Here is a 23,218-nt window from a genome sequence, read left to right as displayed (position 1 = left end):
TTCTGCAAAATCGTCAGTGTGCAGATAAGCCTGTGTCACACTATCAAAACTAGCCATCAAAATTTCAAGGTCAAGAACCGTGATTGGTCCAAGTCATCGAATAAGCTGACCTTGATATTTTGATGGCTAGTTTTGATCGTATGCGACACAGGCCATTGGCGGTATTGTTCAGTAGCTATCAATATAATTCACTCCCCGGTGCACGGAGAAAAAAAATATGTGCATGGGACCCGAAGTTGAAGTCATATGGATCTCTGAAGTTTTCTGATCACTTATCCAAAAACTTGAGGTCGAGCTGCCGAAGTTCGGGTCACACATCGAAGCACTTCGGTATGTACCGGAGTACTTCAGATGTATGACCAGAACCCTTCGGTATATATCGAAGTACTTCAGATGTCTGACCCGAGCTTCGGCAACTGGGCCTCAAGTTTTTAGATACGTGGTCCGAAAACTTCAGAGATCCTTATGACCTCAACTTCGGGTCACACGCACGAAGTTTCTTTCTCCGCGTGGTACTTGATAAACGCGCATGATGAAATACTGCTTCTGTGCCCGGGTCCAAGCCTGCGATAATAACATACTGACCTACCTTGGAGAAATATTTCGCACAATTAAAACCTCAGAGCTACTACTAACAAGAAAAAAAGTGGGTGCTTAACGCTCAATCTTCCATTATTAACGTTTACAGACCGCAGAACGAGAGACGCGAATCTGTGAGAATTTGAAATCGACGCGGGGAACTTCGAACGGGAGGAAAAATGTCGGTGATAAATCAACATCCACCCTGACGCCTCGCAAACACAAGTGTTACATGGTGCAGTACGTGGACGTCGGCGGGGGCCGTGATAACGTATCAGGTTGAAATAATTGAAGTGCGATCGATTTCCTCTCATTATTTATGGAGATTGGCGCCATTAAGAGCGAGACCATTCTTCGGAGAAAGTATAATAAAACCCCGTGTCGCCTCATTGTGAGATGCCCGCAAGTGAACCGGGAACAGTGTTACCAATTCCAATTATCTTATTAAAGACTGACGTAAAATAGCGGGATTTCGCATTCAAGCTGACAACTCAGCCGCGGAACTGCGACGGCTTCCTACTCCCGGGAGGAAGACCGCCGTGCTAAAGAAATACGCCGTATGAACATTCGAGAGTTGCCAAATTTCCTTTGATAAAATGCTTATTTTTAAAGAAAGCTATGGATATTTTTCTTTACAATTTTCAGGAGCTATGGGTAAAATTGCGAACAAACTTATCTGAAAAATTGGAAGGAAAATACTTATAAGTTTACCAGGAAAGTCGTGTTTTAGCAAAGGAAATTTGGCAACGCCTGAAAGTTCATACGGCGTTCTTCTTTGGCACGGCAGAGGACTACGAGACGCGAAAGAAATCGGTCACCGCTCTGTGAATGTGTTTGTTCATTCACGTGAGAAGCATCTCGACTCTTTCAATCGGATGTTCTTTTTCTTTTTTTTCGAAACTTAAAACAATCAAAGGAAGCTGAAGATGAAAATTTATGGAGTATTATTTAACGATCCGATGCAAATACGGCAGTGTGCTTAAGGTAAAGACTTAACTTGGTAGTGAACTTTCTTCATTCTGATCAGGCGGGTTTCATTCATTCATCGTTTTCAGTGGTTGATGGTTTAGTGTACTGTGAATGATACAGGGCGTCAGAGAAGTATTAACGTTCGAATATTTATCTTCTGCGAATGACTTTCAATTATTATTCCAATGATGAGGACGGAAAAAGGCAAGTTTAGCTCATTTGGATTTTAAATAAGCCACCCCTCCTCCTTCTTGAAAAGCGCTCTAGTTAATAACGTTTTGACAAACTGAGAAAGAAGACTTTTAAGGTTTTATATGTTTTACTATAGATTAATAATTTAGCACTGGTAGAGCAGTTCATATAAAATTCCAAAAGTTATGGATGACATTGCCGTACGGTTATGGTTTTCCCTCAATAAGTACTCAAAATGATGAAAATAACTATTCAGTAATCCTTACACTTTAGCTTTTAGGTAATTCCTTAATAACCCCAAAAATAGATTTTACATTAATTGTTCACCTCGTCTTTGGTTTAAAAAGAGCAGTTTGGAGCTGGCAGCATCGTATGGCTCGAAAGACTTAAACGAAACAATAAGAAAGTTGAAACCGCTAGAATGAGTGACTGCAAGTGCATAAAAAATTCCCTAAATTGCACAATAACTTATCACTTAAAAAAAAGGAGCAGTTTAGGGCCGTTTACATCGAATTACTTTGGAGACTTAAACGAAACGATAAGAAAGTCAACGGAATGAGGCGAGATTATTCTCGCCATAAACCGTCGATAGTCGTGCTAAAATTATTCGTATCGAAACCGCAAGAATGTGTATCTTGATCGCAGCAAATTAAAATATTTCCATTTATTTTGTTTTTCAAAAGGAATTCAAACCACGGTTCGGAAGACTTAAACGAAACGATAAGGAAGTCGAAACAGCTAGGATGACTCACTGCAAGTGCACAGAAAACCTCTCCCTAAATTGGACGATACTTTATCACTTCAAAAAAAGGAGCAGTTTAGGGCCGGTTACATCGAATTACTTCGGAGACTTAAACGAAACGATAAGAAAGTCAACGGAATGAGGCGAGATTGTTCTCGCCATAAACCGTCGATAGTCGTGCTAAAATTATTCGTATCGAAACCGCAAGAATGTGTATCTTGGTCGCAACATATTCGGCTTGATATTTTCAAAGAACATCATGCACACAGAGAAGAACATCGCCGAAGTTTTTAAGAAATGGAGTGGAAAAGTTTTCTACCTACATTTGAAAAATAAGATGGGCCAGGAGGTCTGCATGCGGCCACAAACCAAGATACGCGTTTGTACAGTATCACCGTCGGGATGCATGTGAATGAGCCTCATACCTCAAAACAATTGTTGGACATACAGACATTAGTATATGGGCCCGCCCCTTAAACGCAATACGGTTCAGACAAGAGGGGCGTTTTGCAGACCAACAATAGGAAAAGAGTTAATGCTGCCTCAGCATAAAGAAGCTATTATTTTGTAACAAGATCTAATAAAATAATACCCTGTCTTTTTTTTCTTCGAATAAGAAAATAAAAAGTAAGTACAAAGTGAATCCGTAGTGAGTAAAATGAACGTGAGGAATTGAAGATTTATTAAGAGTAAAGGCAAAGCAATTTGAATAAATTAATGACCGACAGACAGATCATATCAAAACCTACTTCTGTTCACAATCATTGTTGCTTCATAACACTTTCTCACTTCTTTACCGTACTGCCAGGAAAAACGCCGTATGAACCTTAAGGCGTTGCCAAATTTCCTATCATGAAATGCGAATTTCCTAGTAAATTTATAAATATTTTCCTCCGAATTTTTCGGATAATTTAGTTCACAATTTTACCCAAAGATTCTGAGAATTTAAAGGAATAACATTCGTAGCTGTCCTAAAAAATGAGCGTTTTATCGAAGGAAATTTGGCAACTATCGAATGTTCATACGGTGTTCTTCCTCAGCACGGCAGCGTAATACCGCAAATAAACAGCCTGGAACCTGCAGCAGCTAGCATGCACACGTGTATCTGCTCGCGAAAGAAGAGCGTCAGATCTGAGGTGCAGCCCATAAACTGCCCATTAAACTAATAACAATTACCCCTTGGATATTCAAAGCCGCCTTGTTGATTTTCCTCCGTTTTAAGTGCAGAGGCCGCTCTGATTTATCTGCAATGGTTCAATCACTTCTTCGAGGCGATCATTAAACATTAAACAAGTCATACGCACGGACGACCACTCCCGACAGAGTAGCCAATTATCGGAAAGTTCGATCGATTTCACATGAATGCTTAAAAGAAAATTCGGACAAATTGACGACGCTGTATCAGACACAGTTAAATAGAGGCGGCTCCGGCTCGGTTTAATGGGCCGATTTTGCAGACATCAATTTTGGCTTCAAAGAAAAACTGGTTCTCGATCGGGTAACAAAGGGGTTGGAAAAGGTTGTGATAAAGAAAAATCTGGGTGTAATTATCAACGTGGTCGGTGTGCCGCGGTATTACTCACGATGACGTCATCCTTTGGGTCTAATTTGAATTTCCGGACCCCCTCATTCCAGCCGCGACCTTGAGGTGCAGAGTGAGGCCATTTCGGCCAAGTCAAGGTTGTCAGTTTGTTGAGTCAAAAATTTAAAGGGCCTCCAGTTGGGTCGAGTTTGAAATTATTTCTACTGAAAATTTCGTCGAAATTGCCGAAACATCCGTTGGAAGAGCTTGTTGCACAGCGACGGTGAAGGTCAAAAGTCAAATCAGACATTTCGTTGCATACCAAAAGAGATTCTAAATTACTCCTTTTCAGATTAAGGTCTTACTTCTGAGTCTGACGCCAACTTTTTACAGGTGAATATGGAGGTGAGAATTTTAGATTATTTTAGAGCCGTAGCGTACAAATGAACTTATACCTCCAAATTTAACAGAATTTTTTTTTTTGTTTTGCGATCTAGACAGGTCAGTCCTTCCCGAAGACGAGATTTGGTCTACTGCACAGTGACGTAGAGGTACACTGGAAAAAGAAAAAACACATTGGATCTAGAGTCCAGACTCTTAAAAACATCGACAAGAGAAAGTACTCTTGATTCAATCAGAATCTAGCTTGAATCAAGAACCAAGCCTCTTAATTTAAGCGGATTTCGTTTTGATTCAAGCAAAAATCCGATTGAATCAAGAGTATTTTTTCTTGTCAATGTTTTCAAGAGTCTGGACTCCAGATCCAAAGTGTTTTTTTTTTTTCCAGTGTAGCTATTTTTGCGGCAGGAAATATAAATGCGATGTATCTCTTATGGGAGCAACCAATGTGACGTCACACTGGCTGCGGTCGAGATTAGGTCGGGGGGGGGGGGGGAGTGAATTTCAAGAAGATGCGCAGTGAATGACCTGTGTGGATTGGTCTCGCTCTTGATTTTGAACGGACGAGGCGATAAATTTGGCAGCGTCGTTTGGAATGCTCAGACGAGGGCAGAAACAATTCATCCACTTACAAATAACACCTATGACCGTGTTTAAATCGAGAGAGGACCCATTAATTACCGGCTTAGAAGGGACTCTGGTCTCGGCATGATACCACTCTGACTGATCTCGGTGTATCAGTTATTATAGTGCCGCCCAGGCACAATGCCCGCTGCCCCTGCCCAGTGGCTAGACAAATTACCCAGGGCCGAACACGCGACAGACCGAGGAGCCTCATAGCGCGAGACGTGCATGCGAGAGGAACGCGCGCTATTCATATCAGGCAATACCACCTACGCATACCTTCTAGCACAGAAAGAGGTTAGGAACCGGTGGTAAAGAACAAAATACATGACATCATATGGGGACAGCTGAAACGAGTGAGTGTTCGAAATGAAAATGACGTGCAAAAATTTCACCACAACTTTAATTTCAAACGCGCACTTGAAAATGGAAGCATTCAAATTGCGTGAAAGAAAAACAAAACTTCAATTAAATGGAAGCTGGCCCAGGCGAGAAAGTCTGACTTTAATTATGATTTGGATGCTAGATTTGCTGATCAAAAAATGGGTGAATATTGAGTTCGTGAAAATGTTCTCCCTCCTGAAATACAACTTTAGTTGTAAAGTGAAGATTGATAACGAATGGATGTTCATATTGCGTTTTCCAGCCAGACCTGAATTTTGTTTAAAACAATCAATTGTCTTTTTAAAAACATTGTGAGGTTGCTGTTATCCTTAATTTGGCGATACTTTAGACACTTTGGTTCATTTTTAAAGAAAATTCCAAGATTAGCCGTTGGAACATTTTGACGCTACCATATTTGTCCTGACGACCAAGAATTTTCCGCGGAAAACTTGTGAATTTTTTCTTCGAGTAATTCAGGGAAAATGCACAATTAATTTTAGCGTTTATGAACATTTGAAGGGGAGACATTCATACTTCTTGACATTTACAAAGACTTCTTCTGGAGAAGGTTGACAACAATCAAACTCTCGACGTCAGTGGCGTGCCGTGAATTGCGATGTATCGATTGCTCTGCTATTTAAACCTGTGGTAAAGAATCGATTATTAAGGTGTTCGCTGCGAACACCCTGTTTATCGATCCTTTTCCATAGGTTTAATGGCATAACAATCGATATATCGCAAAGCACGCCACAGCTCGACGTCCTTCCTTGCGGCAAGGCAGCACGGGCGAAATTGCCGTATCACATGTCCCTCCAAGGGATCCCTCACGAACGGGATTTCCTCCGGCTTTAGGTTACCGAAACGGCTGCAAAGCTCACCGGTGGTGAGACGTGAATGATCGATTATCGATACTTCTCCATACGAAGCTATGGTAAAGAACCGATCATTGAGGTTTTCGTTGCGAACACCCTGATTTATCGATCCTTTCCCATAGGTTTAACTGGCAGATCAATCGATATATTACAAAGCTTGCCACGCCGTGCCGCTGAAGCTCACCGAGAGCGGGAGATGGGGCGACGCGACGGCAAGGAAGCCCTGCTTCGCGAGTTCACAGGTGCACGGCTACGTTTTCGCGCTAAGTGCGGGGCTTAATAGTTAACACTCATACGAAACACTTTATTGGAACATGAGGAGAGTCACGACGGGGTAATTAAACTGGCTCCCTCTCCCACCCCCACATCTCAGCCGACGTCTTCACTCCTCTTTTCTCTTCCCTTTCCCTTCGAGAGCGCTCCTATTAGGGTACTTAACGCGAACGCGCTCCACCGTGCCGGCCCGCTAATGAAAAATAATCTTTGACGGAGGAGAAAAAATTGGCCCCCGCGGAAGCGCACAGTGAGTGGGTTGGTGAGGTTTATGTTGCTCTCTGGATTTTTTCTAGAAGCTGGGTAGACATTGTAGAGTCTCCGGGCCGATTGTCGAAATTGATAGACAAAGAGGACAAAAGAGCTATGGAAGGATCCTATCGGTGGAAGTGGGTGGTTGTAGCGGACAAAGAAGGTAGGAAATAGACTAACTACGGTAACCCACCCTATACTTACTACATCATTTTCTCACTCATTGTCAGTCTATAGGAGCCACTCATTTCATTATTGAAATTTATCGACAAAGCTGAAGACAAATAGACAAAAGGGATATGTAGGGATCCTATTAGTGAAAGCATGCGGTTGCAATCGAGAAAGGAGGTAAATCATAGGCTTTCTAACTGCAACCCACGAGAGACCCTTTAGTTAGTCCTTCATTCACCCCCTAAGTCTATTAGAGCCACCCATTTCAACCAATAGGATAGCTCCATACCACCTATGTCCTCTTTGTCTGTCGCACTTATTTGGTTAAAAAAAAGACCAGCTTGGAACCATTGGCATCGTATGGTTCCAAAGACTTAAACGAAACGACAAGAACGTTGCATCGTCTAGAGGGTTTATGACTACAAGTGGAGAACCTTTCACTAGATTGCACAGTAGTAAAAACTTCGAGCATGGATGAAAAAGAGCATTTCAGGGTCAGTGACATCAAATTATTTTAGAGACTTGAACGAAACGATAAGAAAGTCAACGACATTAGGCGCGATTTATCTAGTCATAAACCGTCGACATGAAACCTTCGTTTCATTAACGTGCTAAAATTATTCGTATCAACGGTAAAAGGGCCAAAATGTGTACCTTACTTCACACTAACTTTTTCCGAGGTGCAATTTGATGCATCGGCGGATCCAGCAGTTTTTCACCATTTAAACCTATGGAAATGTATCGATTATTGGAAGGGCCAGGTGCGCTCCGACAAGAATCGATTATTTAACATAGGTTTAAATGGAGGAAACCCGGTGCTGCAAAATTGCTTGGCCCCCTTCTGATCTGATGCGTTTCTGTTAAACTCGGTATATTATGGGCTAGACGCAAATTTTTGAACAAATTAAACATTTCAATTTTCCAAAACGTTAATTTATCTTCAAGTCATTTTTAAGATATTCTTTGCAACTTGTTACGATTATATTTTGAACTCGCATTTCCTGAGAATATTCGGATGAACCTTTTTTGTACCCGTAAAGCAAAATGTTTAACCGTACCGCATCGGAACTCACCAAGAGGGTCGTTAATGTTCCACAACAAGGAACGCACGATTCTACGATCGAGCTCCTAATTTTTGAATTTTGAATCGACCACGTGTTCCGAAAAAGCCGTTACGCTCGAGCACAAAAGATAGAATCACCTGCGTGTAAAGGAAACGCGGAGAAAAGAAAGAGAAAGCATATAAAAAAGGTTGATCGTCGAGGTTGGGGATGAAACCCAGGGGAGGGGGAGTTGGGGGCATTGAGTGGACCGCGATGCGCGGCGCAGGCTGATTCTATGGGCCGTTGCCGGATGGACAAAAAAATCACCCATCCGCAACTAAATTTTAAAAAAATAGTCTTAACCCCGTGGGTTAAGTACTAGCATTACTATAAACGTTAAATCTATTGAAAGTGACATCCCAATAGGGGTGGTTGTTCAAACTTAATTTAATAAAAGAAAATGTCTCCTCTCAGCTTATGAAACAATATAGGTTAGGAAAGTCTTACAAGAATGCCATTAATGTTGTTTGTCTTGTTCTTACACACACTGGGGAAAAAACACATCGGATCTAGAGTCCAGACTCTTGAAAACATTGACAAAAAAAAAATACTCTTGATTCAATTAGATTTAAGCTTAAATCAAAAAGCTCAAATTAAGCACATTATCCCAATTTTTTTTTAACGCTGAATCTAAAGGTGCCGTCAAAAATCAATTGTTGTCGCTAGAAACATTACTTTTGGCCACTCTTAGGTTCGATAGCCTTCTAAACTCCCTCCCCCCTCAAAATGCGTTTTCCCTTTTTTGGAGGTCAAAAATGAAAAAAGCGCTTAAAATTACCCCCATTTACCAATTTTCATTGATATTGATTGATAAACATTATCTTAGTGTTGGAAAGACGATTTTGTTCTCTAAATTTAGGGGGCCGTGGCCCCTAGGGAAAGCATTTTTGGGAAAAAAAGTTATACTACAAAAACGTCTTTTTTGGACCCAAAGAATCGACTCCTTCAATATTAGCACCCAATCCTGGGACACCCGGTATACCCTTACGTCACAGGGGCGGTGCTGCGTGCAATTTTTCACGCAAGCTGGCAGCTCGGCGACTGTTCGCAGGTTGAAGCTCTACGAAGCGTTGCGAAACACGGATTCCAGGTTTATCCGCGTATCTTGCAGTTGCACAGGTGAGGGGGATGATGCGGTGGTGGTGGGAGGGGGAGACTATATACGCCATCCCGCCGGATCGGGAAGACCTGCCAGAAATACGTTACGAATCCCGCCAAGACCCAGACCTAATTCCGGTAGAGAATAGACCCTTCGACGTAATCGCACCTGCCAGTCGCTGTCCAGCCCCCCCCCCCGGCCCCCTCCCATCAGCCCCGTCGCGTCGCACCACCCGCCGTAACGACACAATACCTTGGGCACGCTTATGCATCACCGGGTGTTCCAGAAATGGAAGGATCGACCAACTGGACCTTGTGATTTTTCTGACTTACTTTCACTGGAAAAAAACGACATTGGATCAAGAGTCCAGACCCTTGAAAACATTGACAAGAAAAAATACTATTGATTCAATCGGATATTTGCTTGAATCAAAACGAAATCCGCTTAAATTAAGAGGCTTGGTTCTTGATTTAAGCTAAGATTCTGATTGAATCAAGAGTACTTTTTCTTGTCGATGTTTTTAAGAGTCTGGACTCTAGATCCAATGTGTTTTTTTTTTCCAGTGTTCTTTACGAGAGGAAAATATGGAGTTAGGTCAGTTAATGATCCGTTGGACTTCATAACGTGAATGGGTTGAATTTGAATATATTTTCAGTTGAATTATTTTGGGAATCACCATATTCAAGTCGAGATTCGGTAAAACTGTGTTCTTAAACATTATACACATTGAAGATGGCAAATAAAGACGAACTAGCTGCTCCGGGCGCCCTACGGGCGCCCTCCACAGCTAGCAATAGTGGTGCAGTAGCTTATTTGGAATCGGAGCGATTAGTTGAATCTATTTAATAATGATGATGATTCTGCGGCAGAAGATCAAGGAATTTAACTGCCTCTCAGCGTTACAGGGTGGAGACTGCCATTCTACCGAAAAATGTTATAAAAAGCTCGCATTATTAGTTTTTTTTTTTGTGTTATTTTTTAATTTTTTTTTTATTTTTATTTTTTGATAATTTTCTAATGACTATGAGGCTTTTGGGATTTATAAAAGATCGAAGCACCTCTTTGTGCACGATGTTTTTTGTACGGTTGCCTTTGGGAAGAATTTGGACTTCAAAATTTTTGTACGATGTAGCTCGTGAGAGTGCAACATATAGTTGACCATGGCCAAAAACTGTTTGGGGTAAATAAATGCCGACTCGCTTCAGTGTTTGACCCTTAGCTTTGATGATGGTCATGCAGAACGCAATGCGAATTGGAAATTGTCGCCTCTTAAAAGAGAAAGGGAGAGAGGAGTCTGCAGGTGACAAATCAATTCTTTGCAGTGAAATTCTTTCACCGGCCTTCTCGCCGGAAATGACCTGCAAATCAAGACAATTTTCATAACGTTTCCAGACGATCAATCGGGTACCATTCAATAAACCTTTAGAAACGTTGAGGTTTCTTAAAAGCATGACAAAAACCCCCTCCAAAAGTGTGAGTTTATGCGGTGGTAAGCCACTAAGATTAAGACTGTCCAAGAATTCGAGGGGAAAATTGAGAGCCTCTCCCTCTTCCTCTAAAATGAGCCTGTTAACACTGAAGTACGTTTTAGAGACACCTGAAAGAACTTCAACAACCTTGTCGTTAATTTCATTGCAATGCTTATTTTTAGGAGCCAGAATTGCGCAGTTTGTGAAATCTACGTTCGAACATGAGGAAACTATCTTTTCCATAAATTTAAGTAATAATATCAGTTTCAGTAATACTGCTTGTCGGTAAATCAATGAATTCCGGCATGGCCTTTTTTAGCAGAAAGGTAAACACCATCACCTGTTTCGAGTTAAAATTTTGCAAACTCCGCTTCGTCTTGCAAAGTTCTCATATTTTGAGTAAGTTTTCTGATTTTGAAAAGAGGTCAAAGTGGTGAGAATTTGATTGCATTTTGCACCAATGTTTGGCAAGAAGCATGCGGAACAACGGGTAAAACCTGTCTAAAATCACCACCCTAGACGACAATTTTTCCTCGGAAAGGGATATCATTCCCCATTCTCTAAGAAGTCGGTCGATGCATGCCAGAGCATGCGTGATAACCATGGGAGCTTCACCCCAAAAAATGATCGTTGTTTTCCGAAAAGTCTCAGCCTCTCTTGAGCTAACCGTCAGACTCGACACAGAATTCTCATTCAGAACCGAAGGAATTTTGAATTTGCTATGAACCGGCCGACCGTTAGGTGCGGCGATACCTGTCCAAGCAACGGAGATGACGTCTAAGTTTTCCTTTGTACCATACGCAGTGAGACATTCTTAAACGAAAGTTTTTCCCGATCCTCCTGGACCATCAATGAAAATCGCATTACACGTGTAAGATGGATTTTGGATGAGACTAATTATTTCAGAAATAATTTGATGTTGCTCTGGGTTAGCGGCAGAAATCATGGAATCATAGTTTTAGGGGGAGGAGAGTCAGGCTCCGACCCTTGAAGATTCAGGTTAATTGGAAGCAATTCCGAAAGATCAAATGATGATATTGAAAATCCATGAAGTCTTAATGTGCTTTCAATAGCAAAAAGCCGATCAACGTAGTCGACCGACCAACAAAATAAAGAGAGAGGAAGAAACGAAGTATCAAGCAAATTTGAAACAAAGTTGGAAAGAGAAAAGAACAAATAAGAATGAAATGTCCATAACAATATATGTTGTTAGCAATACGTGTGCGCACCGCTGCAGTTAATAAGTCAGGGTCAGTCAAACCGCCAGGATGCCTATCAAGAAGTGGTGAAGCGGAGTAGCCGAGAGATTGCGACGGAATGTGGGTGGTGAGTGACGAACGACAATGCGACCTAAACCTTCTTTGAGGTTGGTGGGAGGAAAGCTATACGAAAGAAAACGGAGATAGCCGAAAGAACGTGGTGGGAGGGGTGGCTGAGACCCTAGAGGGGGTATCTAGGGACGGGCAAGCAGGTAGCGGCCGGATGACCGCTCGAAACAGCTGAACTTTACTCGTCGATAAAAGTAAGAAAATTTGAGAAAATCGAAAAAACAATTACAGCCTGCAAATCTACAGATCAGAAGCTTTCATTTAAAAAAAAACCCCATGCAAATCGGTCCGGTGGTTCTCTCAAAGTTAATGCCCCAAAATGCGGACTTCAGTCTGAATAAATGGGAGAAAATTTGAGCCCAGCTAAACTTCACTCGTCGATAAAAGTAAGACAATTTGAGAAAATCGAAAAAACGACCACAGCCTGTAAATCTACAGATCACAGGCTTTCATTTAAAAAAAACCCCATGCAAATCGGTCCGGTGGTTCTCTCAAAGTTAACGTCCAAAGATTCGGACCTCCGTTTTAAAGCATCGAAGACAATTTTAGAAAATTATGGGAGAAAATTTGAGAAAATCGAAAAAACGATCACAGCCTGCAAATCTACAGCTCAGGGGCTTTCATTTAAAAAAAATCCCATGCAAATCGGTCCGGTGGTTCTCTCAAAGTTAATGCCCCAAGATTCGGGACTTTGCATTTTAATATATAGGATGCTGCACAAATCGTATTTCTGTGTTAACGTCAATGAATAATTTTTGAGGACACTGCACTTCAAGCATCCGAAATGATCATTATGGTCTAAACTTCAATTTATCCAGGCCGCCGGCTGAGGAAAATGTTAATGACGTTCTTCTCTAGGTATTTGATAAATTCAGTAAAATGCAAACAGAACAAAAGAGGGAGATATATAGTCTCAGAACATCTTCTTAAATGCGGACGATTCTTACAGGAAATGAATTAGGGTTGAATGCATAAGAATAAGGATTAGGGATTTCAAATAAGCTGTTGATCAAGGGTAAAATAATTTAAATATGGAGATTCTGTAAAAATCATACGATTTGAAGTAGTTAGTAAAAAATATGCCACAAACCGAGTTATGTAGCCTTTTCATAACACCTTAAGAATACCCTGTAGTAGAAGACAGGCAGCTAACCAATGCGATCGGCCGCCTGTTGAATGGTGCGCTCCTTTTTTCTCAGAAATGAAGTCGAAAAACGTAAACAAAAGCGTGAAAATAATCATTAAGTGTTGAGTGTTGACGGAACTCTCGAACTCGGCTCGTGCTAAGAAAAAGTCCGTAGTAAAGAGTCACAAACTACCTCGCCGAGAAAATACGTCGTATGAGCACTCAAACTTTGCCAAATCTCCAAATTTTCTGGAGAATTTATACGTGAATGTATTTTAATTTTTCAGATGATGTCGTTCTCAATTTCCGGTCTTTCTGAAAATGTCAAAGGAAAATTGCATAACTCTCCGCGAGATATATATTTTATTAAAAGAAATTCGGCAGCATCCAAACGCTCATACGACGTTTTACCTTAGCATGGCAGCACAGTTTACTGTTTACCGTAACGCGAGCAAAATGGATTTTTACCACAAGTGTTGATAAGACTGATTTTTACAATGATTAACGTGTCATTTTCCATGCGGTTTTAGCTATAAACCCTATCCTCTTAAACGTTTTGTTTGTCAGTGCAGGAAGAATGAATCGTCATCGCTCATATGCTACCATCAACTGCTACTGCACTGGTCATACCAAGAGCTGAAGAAATCAGATAGTCCGATGGATGAAGTATGTGTCAATTGCTATGCTGCAATAATTTAAAAAATGCTCCTTCATTACTATTAAACTAAAAGCACGTCCTGTCTTGACCTACCTCTTTCATCTTCCCGCTCTTAAACAATGTTTCTTTCTTTCCCGTCATTTTCCCCCTTGCCATAGCGACAAACCCAACATCATCCTATTCTATGTTTTATTTTCCTTTTCTCGATAAAAAAAGAGAAAAAATCCCTATAATCGGTGCAATCCGGCGACGAACACTTTCCATCATTCTTTCGCAGGACGCCTCAATTGGATTCGAGGTAAAAATGCAATGGACACCGCTAATTCCTACAGAACTCTGCAAGACTTTGCAAATGATTTCCATAAATTTGAATGTAGGTGACAGTTGGGTATCGGCTGATCGACGCGTTAGTTTCAGGGAATTTTGACTACATTCAATAAGCATAAATTTCTTTCAAGTTTCGCAATTTCGAGTGAGGGGAGGAATGAAGCGAACTAAGATAAAACGTAATTGAGTTGGAAACAAGCTATTAAGGCCGGTCAGAATTTTTCTCAGAAAAGCAGAAAGAGAAGAAATAAGTAATTGCTCTTGATCGCCTTGGCCGGGGCAATCGAGAAAAGGCGGATTTGATTTTCATCACTCGACTAATTTTTTTGAGGTCGCATACCAGCGGATAAAGCACGCGAACTGGATGAGGCGTAGAGGACTTGATGTCGTCACTAGGTGGTGCATTTTCTCACATTTAAATTTATTTTTATACTTTTTCCCATAGCATAGAAAAAATTATAAAAAATACTGTGAAATCAGCTCTTTAAGCACTTTCAGATGAAGCAATAAAAATTTGCATGCAAATTCTCCCCCGCCAACAGTCAATTTCATTATCTAGTTTTTGCGTGATGAACAATACATGGCTGGATAACTCTCATTGGAAAAGAAAGTTCCTTGGATTTAGAGTCCAGACTCTTAAAAACATCTACAAGAAAAAATACTCTTGATTCAATCGGATTTTTGCTTAAATCGAAAATCAAGTCTTTTAGTTTAAGCGGATTTCCTTTTGATTCGAGCAAAAATCAGATTGAATCAAGCACTGGAAAAAAACACATTGGATCTAGAGTCCAGACTATTGAAAACATTGACAAGAAAAAATACTCTTGATTCAAACGGATTTTTGCTTGAATCAAAACGAAATCCGCTTTTAAGAGGCTTGGTTCTTGATTTAAGCTAGATTCTGATTAAATCAAGAGTACTTTTTCTTGTAGATGTTTTCAAGAGTCTGGACTCTAGATGCGAGCGACTTTATATTCCAGTGCTAAAAGTGAACTTTGCAACCGTTTTCCTTGTCTATTAATTTGATTTAAGAGAGGAGGATAATCACCGAACAAAGAGGGGCCAGGGCGCAACAGATGGCAACGCGGACGGATTTGATTTTCATCTCTTCAATAATTTTCCACGGTTCGTTATAGTTTCGACTACCCCTACCCGAGACCCATACCCGGGGCGAGGACTTACCGCACGGCACCGGAACGCCCGTTGCATTTGGCTGTCGACTAATTAGAATATTTTTGTTTCCTTCTCAAAGTGATGTAAATTAAACTCGGGAGCCCGCGGCTGATGTTGATGCACGATGCACCGCACCGGTGCGCTCCGATGGATGCTGACCACACTCCACCGAGTCGCCTGCCCCCCGGATGATCCCCTCGTTGCCAGAGACAAAATATTTTACGGATCCAAGAAGTGAATGGATTGGTGAAAACAAAAACACACCAACTCGGTAACTCGAAAATGCTCATTTTTCACTAAGGACAGACAATTTTCATGAAGGTCATTGAAGTTACCGTATCTGGTCCAACTTGGACATTTAAAGTTTCCTTAAGTACTTGCTTTTAGGCACCAAAATCTTGTTCTTAGACGAACTTCTTCACCTAATGCAGTTTCGTGCGTATCTTGATTATTTTCATTTTTTCGAGTTGGTGTGTTTTCGTTCTCACTGATTCAAATGTGCCCAAGCAGCATTTTTTCACGAAAAAATCGCGAAATTTTAAAAATTAAGTCGCGACATTTTTACGAGTTTTTGGTGATGAAATCGCTAGAATCATTAACATCTGAGCGATTATCCTTGATGTTGTTGCAATTTTATCTCTACAAAATTGTGTTCGACAAAATCGAAATTTCACCTCAATTTACCACGATTGTTTGTTCGATAAAATTGTGATAATTCGCCGTCGATAAAATCGTAATTGTATCGCAAATTTATGCGAAAATCATGGCGGAGTTATTAGAGACATTCGATTGGTCCTTGAAAACTCAAAATCCAGGGTGTGTCGTTTATTCGAAATTCCCTGAAACTCCACTTATTCCTTGAGTTTCCCCTTCCTAAGTTGCCAAAACTGACCCTAAGTTTCATTCGAAACTGCGTATTTTAGACTGCAAACTGCATACTACTATCACTTCAATTTAATGTGACATTTTTGGGGCGTTTTCCCAAAAATTCTCACAGAATTGTTCTTTCTGGCAGGTATCAAACTCAATCTTGAGTTATTTGGGCGCCTTAAGAAATCGCCATGTCCTACATTATTAACAGAAACTATGTGTTGAAACAAATTTTGAATTTCAAGATTATCACAAAATTTTTGGCAGGTCATTGCACCGAATTGTGGCTCAATCGGAGTACTTTGCGTTACTCTGTGTAGTTCTGTGTAAATTATGTCAAGAACCCAAGCTTTGACAGTTCAAAAATCGACCCTGGAGCCGAATTTAGTCGGTTCTCCGTACTTAAACGATATTTCGGCTGACATGAAAAAAATTCAAGAAAACTCGACGGATGTTTGCAACATTGCATAAGATACGTATTCTTGCAATCTCACGAAGTTTCAGTACCTGCGTTTAGCGATTACGAGGATGGTCCGAATGTCTCTGAGACTCCGCCCATGATTTTCCCGGGCGGCTAGAAAGCGGCAACGCGGCCGAGTTATTAAAACGAGGAATATTGTTATGCCCTGGGTCGGCTCTAGGCTCTTGGTCGGCTCCAAGGACAACGTCTAACATTTTTCAAGTCGGCAGGCGTTACCATTAAACTGATTCGTCGCTGGGGCTGGGGCAGACAAGACAGCGCAAGATATCGGCAATTGGTGATCAACGATGGAGCATATCAGCGATCATCGGACGCCACCACCACCGTTCGCATGTTACTCTCGTTCCAGCGATGACAAAGCAAATTTGTTTTATTCCGGCTCATAGAGCCCGGGAAAGCTTCGGCCTCTGTTGCCAAAGTCGTTCATGCCGAGAAAAAAGTTTCATCAGGAACTTACACTCAACATCACTGGAAAAAAAAGTAGCTTGGATCTTGCGTCCAGACTCTTGAAAACATCACCGAAAAAAATAATATGCTGTTTTAGCACCTAGGATATCACAAATGTGTCTGGTGATCCCAAAATGCTACCTTTGCTGCCCCCGCAGTTAACTTTACATCCTATGAATGCAAATTCAACTGCGTTGGCAATCAAGGCAGCATCTTAGGATCACCAGGCACATTTTTGACATCCTAGGTGCTAAAACAGCATACCATTTTTTTCAGTGATCGACAAGAAAAAATACTCCTCATACAATCGAACTTATTGCTTGAATCAATAGTAAATCCGCCTAAATCAAGAGGCTCGGCTCTTCGATTGAGGGAAAAATCGGATTGAATCAAGAGTATCCTTTCTTGTCGGTGTTATTTAGGGTCTGGACTCTAGATCCAAGCGACTGTCAAACGGAACTAAACGCCTTGGAAAAGCATTGCGAGTATAGGACGGAACGAGCATCACGTTTCGCAACACCCGCCAATCCGAGCCCCCCTCTCCCTTCCTCCCCCGATGGCGCTTAGTTCCGTTTGATAGAAATACGTCAAATTCGGATACATGATTCCGATGAAAAAAAGGATTCTATTCATCAAGAACAATGACTTAAAGAGTTGCACTTCCTTAACAAGACTGCGAGGCATTATCTCCTCTAGGCCTTTCCATTTATCTAAACTTTCGATCGAGAGCATGATTCAGGTTGACTTCGAAGTGACTTTCTGGTTGTGCGTGCAGCCTCTTCTGCTATAATTTCGGACTGAAACGCGGCCTGGTCGAGGAGGAGGGGGGGGGGGGGGGGGGAATTAATCCCGGCGGAGTGATCTAAACGGAACTCAACCTCTGACGGCTAACCTGATTTCGGGAGCCCACATCGAGAATTAGCGGCTAAGTGTGTTACAGCGCCATCCGAACTACGACCGAAATGTCTTTCGAGCGTGCGAAGAAGATAACGCAAGAACCTCGCAATCACCGCGGCGGAGCCTCTGAAAAGTCATTAGCCTCGAGATCGGCTGGGAAAAAGTCGCAGCAATCTTACACGCATGGCGCGAAACAAACGCGGAGTTGAGTAAAAATGTAATTTTTTTAAGAGACTGACAGAAATGCAGACCGCGGAGATCTTATCCGCCACTGTTGCGACTCTTCGTGACTTCGTAGCCGGCTTCCGCTGAAAATTATCACCTGCCAGGTTTTTTGTATCAATTCCAGCGGCTCCACGAAAAAAATCTTTGTCCGATGGACAATGTCCACAATAGCGGCTTAATGAAAAAAGTATCTGGGATATAATATTGTTTCGTGAATGGATAAGCTCTTCGTTAGACGAAGGAACGAACCAATTCAACGTTGCAGAATTTCTATTCTGAATTTTTATTTGGTTGGAGAAAACCATCGGGCATTTTTCATTGGCAATGTCACTGATTTTTCCGCTGACTATTCTGCCATGCTAAGGAAAAACGTCGTTTGAATTTTCGAAAGTTGCTGAATTCCCTTTGATAAAATGTTTATTTTTGAGGAAGGTTATGAATATTTTTCCTTGAAATTTTCGGGAACTTTAGGTGGAATTGCGAACAAAATTATCTGAAATATTTGAAGAAAAACGTTCAAAAGTTTACCAGAATCCGTGTTTTATCAAAGGAAATTTGGCATCGCCGGACAGTTCATACGGCGCTTTTCCTTAGCACGGAAATATTATTCAAAATCCGCAAAATTTTTGACAGAAATTTCGCGTAAAAAAGTGAATCATGTAAAGAAATTTTGCAGGGTTTCAGAGGGGTGGCGTGCTTTGCGATATATCGGTTGGTCTGCCAATTAAACCTCCGGAAAAGGATCGAAAAATAGGGTGTTCGCAACAAACGCCTTAATAATGGAGCCTTTACCATATCTTTAAATGCAGAAATGTCGAGAATCGATCATTCACGCCTCGCCACTACGGGTTTTGCCGAGGAGCGTTCACTTTAAAAGTACATGGAGGAGTCATCTGCACTAAAAAATTCAGGATTTGCTCGAGGAAAAAATGCAGAGGTACATTTCTCTCGAAAAAATACGAATTACGCCACGGATGTTCCTTTTTTGGCGGTATTACACCGAACTTCGAAGAACCGCGTCAGATCCGAATTCTAAGGACTTTCTCCTTTTCAATGTTTGAGCTCGCATAATTATTGTTACCTCATGATGCAGTTCAAGTGGATTGAATTTCCTTTTCCTATACTTGAACCATCCTGCACTCGCTGAGCGTGTATAGATTTATATTGGTGTACTTTTTACATTTAAAGCAGTTAATAGTTCAAGATGTATTTCCAAAGGACGTAAAATCGCGCTAACGGGCATTGTTATTTAAATAATTTAAAAATACCTGCGTCATGAGTACTAAAAGTCACTCACCCGATGGTGAATCAACCGACACAAAAATCAATTGATATAATTTCAATATCACTTTCTCAACAAAGCAAAAAGTTGTTCCAGCATCAATAACTTACAACCTTTTCGCAAGATTTATCTATTTAAAGACGAAAGGAAAATATGTCTTTATTTCATGTCTTTAGGTATATGTTTATTTCAATTAGCTGAGAAAAAGAGAATATGCGACGGGATCAAAAATACGGAGGCTTCAAGACGAAGTGATGAGTAAGATCAAGTTGGCTATTCTGTACTATGCCTCCGGACTTTCGCAAGTTGCGTTGCATCAATGAATGTTTAGAGCAGTTATACCGCACCTTATCGGTCTAAAGTTTAGATTGTATCTTCGCACAGTTGTGATTCTAGAAAAAAATTGTTACTTCAAAGGAAGTAAGATCCCAAGTAACGAAAGGATGAAGGTAATACTATGTAACACACTTCAGCATGATAGTGACAAAAAGGAAATTAAGAGGGCGATTTCAAGTCATCGTAAGATCGACTTTGAAGCCGAGTCGTGTAAAGTCGAGTAACTAACAATACTTAAATCACGTGGTAGAAATCTCATCATAAAGTGTTGCACTCGAACTTCGAGTTGCGAAGGATTGCGGAGATGATTTAACTTGCTGACTAAGGTTTTATAAACAATAAATTCTGTCTAATAAAAAAGTTTGATCGATATTGAAAACCGAACACTCAAGACTTTTCTTCAAAAGTTCGCAGTAAATCTTAGCTGCAGTTCTTGCTGCGTATGCATAAAAATTCAAGCTACAGCGCGGGTGAGCTGAAAAATTGTTTCCTGAATAGATTTTCCCATAGTCGTTGTGTGCTATCTAAGGTCCCTGCTAAAAAAAATGATGAGTAGACCCTCTCATTTTGGTCAGCCTACGCACATCTCTGGCGACTCTACTCACATCATTGGAGTGTTCTTTTGATACCAGAGGAGAAATCTTGCTTATATTAGTAGTTTTTCCTCTCGTTTTCCTTTGACACCGTTTTTGATCAGGAGGTACCTATCTTTGTACTATACAAAATTTACCAATACTTGAGCATGCAGTTTATGTGTCTTTAATAATTTTTTTGATGAAGTAATCAGTCTCTACGATGTCTTAATACTGGCTGGACCACTATTGATATGGAATGGCCAAGATCGAGATAGAGAACTCAACTAACACCATTGGACTTTTTACATACACTGGAAAAAAAGTCGCTTGGATCTTGAGTCCAGACTCTTAATGACATTGACAAGAAAAAATACTCTTGATTTGATCAGATTTTTTCTTGAATCGAAGAGCCGTGCCCCTTGATTTAAGTGGATTTCGTTTTGATTCAAGCAAAAATCCTATTGAGTCAAGAGTATTGTTTCTCGTCAATGTTTTTAAGAGTCTGGACTCTGGATCCAAGCGACTTTTTTCTCCAATGCACACCAGCAGAGATTCGACTGATATCAAAAGCAATCCAACTGATTTCAGCAGAATTCTGTAACTGGTCCAACTCGTCTTTTTCAGCAGGGGCTCATCCTTGACACCCCGAGTTCAAAAACCCCGGAGAGTCTGCAAATTCGCAGACCCGCAAGCTCATGGCAGGGTGGGACGAAAGTAAACAAAGTGATGATTCACGCAAATACCTTTCAAATGCGGCGGTCTCCGAGGTCAGGCTCAAAGAGCGTAATTCCATGTAAAAAGGAAAACAATGCACAAGCACGTAAAAAACGCACTACCACTGGAGCACAGACACCACACACACAGGACGCGGGGGACACGGCGCACGGCGCAGGACAGGGACTATTCATGCGTGGCGCGACGACCGAGCGAACACCTGTAGCAAACTGAAGGAAGATCCGAGGAGGAAGGTCGACGATTATTTTACCCCCTCCAGCGGGTGAGTTCTCTACGTTCTCTACACCGCGCCGCGCGCCGCGCCGCGCCGGCCGGCCGGCCGGCATGCGGAGTCGCCGAGCGACCCTACGGAGCGGTGTGCGGCAATGCGGTGCGGGGCTCAATAATGCTACAGCTGTTGCGTATCCGTAGTCCAGCTATGATGAAAATCGCAAAAATACTTTTCTTGCTAGAAATGAGTCTTTCCCGACCGACGCTGATTTGCGCCGCACGGTTTGGCTCCGGCACTAAAGCTCGACTGAAAAGTCTGAAGTATTCCCTTTATTTAATTGTGGCGCCACGTAACACTGCCGTGCTAAGGAAAAACGCCATATGAACATTCGAGAGTTGCCGAATTTCCTTCACTAAAATGTTTATTTTTTGAGAAATTTATGAATATTTTTCCCTGAGATTTTCAGAGACTATGGTTGAAAGCGAGAACAAAATTATCCGAAAAATTGGAGGAAAAATATTCATGATTTTACCGGAAAAGTCGTGTTTTATCAAAAGAAATTTGGCAACGCCTGTAGGTTTATACGGCGTTCTTCCTAAGCACGGCAGAACAGCATGTCTTCGTGGTCCAAAAATGCCTTTTTTCAGTTAGCCATCATTTTGTCATCAGAAACTACGTTTTCTGGGCGAGGAAATCAATGGCTCATAAGTTGTTTCTGAAATGAGTCAGAGACTGTTGTTCCTTATTACAAAATGTATAGTCCAATAGGACGTGCAATTCAGAACTATAATTTCTGGCTAATCTGTTAAAACACGTGTGTGCCAAGAGAAAACGATGGTACTTATACGTCGTTTCTATAAGCCGAGCCAGTCGAGACAATGGTTTCCAAATTGCAAAGTTAGGTCCAATTGATTTCGCCCCTCACTTGCGAGAGAAAGCAACAGCAAATACGATATTTTGACATACAAGCGTAATAAAGAGCTACATGTCTGTTCTTGGTTTTTTCCACACGTTGGTAGGGAAGATAAACTCAACTTGATCATTGAGTCATGCGGAGCACACCACCGAACCAGAATGCCGTGTGTATATACAGTTATACATATAGTTTATACATTTCTACCCATTCGTTAAAGTCACCAAAGGAATGTAACCGTGCAACCGCAAACAACTTTTCCCGTAAGTGAAGTTAATGCGATTAAGTATGAATGACCTTCTTACAGAACAGAGGCATGACCCTTTGTTACGGTTTCAGCTTATAAAGAGCTTCTTTTGACCTTAAGACTTGATTATTTACAAAGTGAGTGGCATCATCATGTTTTTCGCAAAATGTTACTGAGATTCAGCTGAATACATTTATACCTAAGTCGCCACTGTATGCAACAACCTTACTAATTGATTATATTTTACGAACACACGTTATCAATACTTTATGTACGAGGGGTTGCGTTGCATGCTCTCCATATGTTTGGTCCAAATAAAGTTAATTCAGGATTATCCAGGATTAGGTCCTAATAACAGGTGAGAACCCCATCGAGTCTGGGACTGTGTTGGTGGCCGCGTCAGAAAGGGCGTCCTCAGTTTAATTTTCAGGAATCACGCCACGGTTCACAGATGTCGTGATGCTTCAAAAGAGTCTACTTTGAATCGTGTTCTACCCTCCCTCACATCTGGGGTCGCTCATTTATGATAGGCGGACCCCCGTGTGACGTCAAGTGTTCATATTATTGAAAGGAAATTTATAGTATCGGAGGTTAACGGTCGTTACGATCCAAAACTGGAACCTGTCTCAGTAAGTGTGAGTCTCTTTTATTTACTTTATGACGAGCTACGGCTTCACCAGAAAATCTCATGCGATTTGAAACTCGTCACTGCCATATTGTATTAGAGACTCTCCACC

General features: G+C 41.3%; 1 protein-coding gene across 3 annotated transcripts in view; it reads right to left on the bottom strand.

Moving 5' to 3' along the window:
- Positions 1-23,218, bottom strand: part of LOC109032098 (uncharacterized) — a 146,883-nt gene that overhangs the window by 101,632 nt on the left and 22,033 nt on the right. For 2 of the 3 annotated variants that reach the window (XM_072302866.1, XM_072302867.1), the window contains exon 1: positions 21,119-21,332. The exons of the other annotated variant lie outside the window; for it this stretch is intronic. The gene's annotated coding sequence lies outside the window, so the exon portion shown is untranslated. Of the gene's footprint in view, positions 1-21,118; positions 21,333-23,218 lie in introns of those variants that run through there. 3 annotated transcript variants of the gene reach the window in all.

Source organism: Bemisia tabaci, chromosome 7 (genome assembly GCF_918797505.1).
Source record: "Bemisia tabaci chromosome 7, PGI_BMITA_v3".
Taxonomy (NCBI): domain Eukaryota; kingdom Metazoa; phylum Arthropoda; class Insecta; order Hemiptera; family Aleyrodidae; genus Bemisia; species Bemisia tabaci.
The sequence above is the reverse complement of the archived record's forward strand: the minus strand, read 5'-3'. Positions and strand labels throughout refer to the sequence as shown.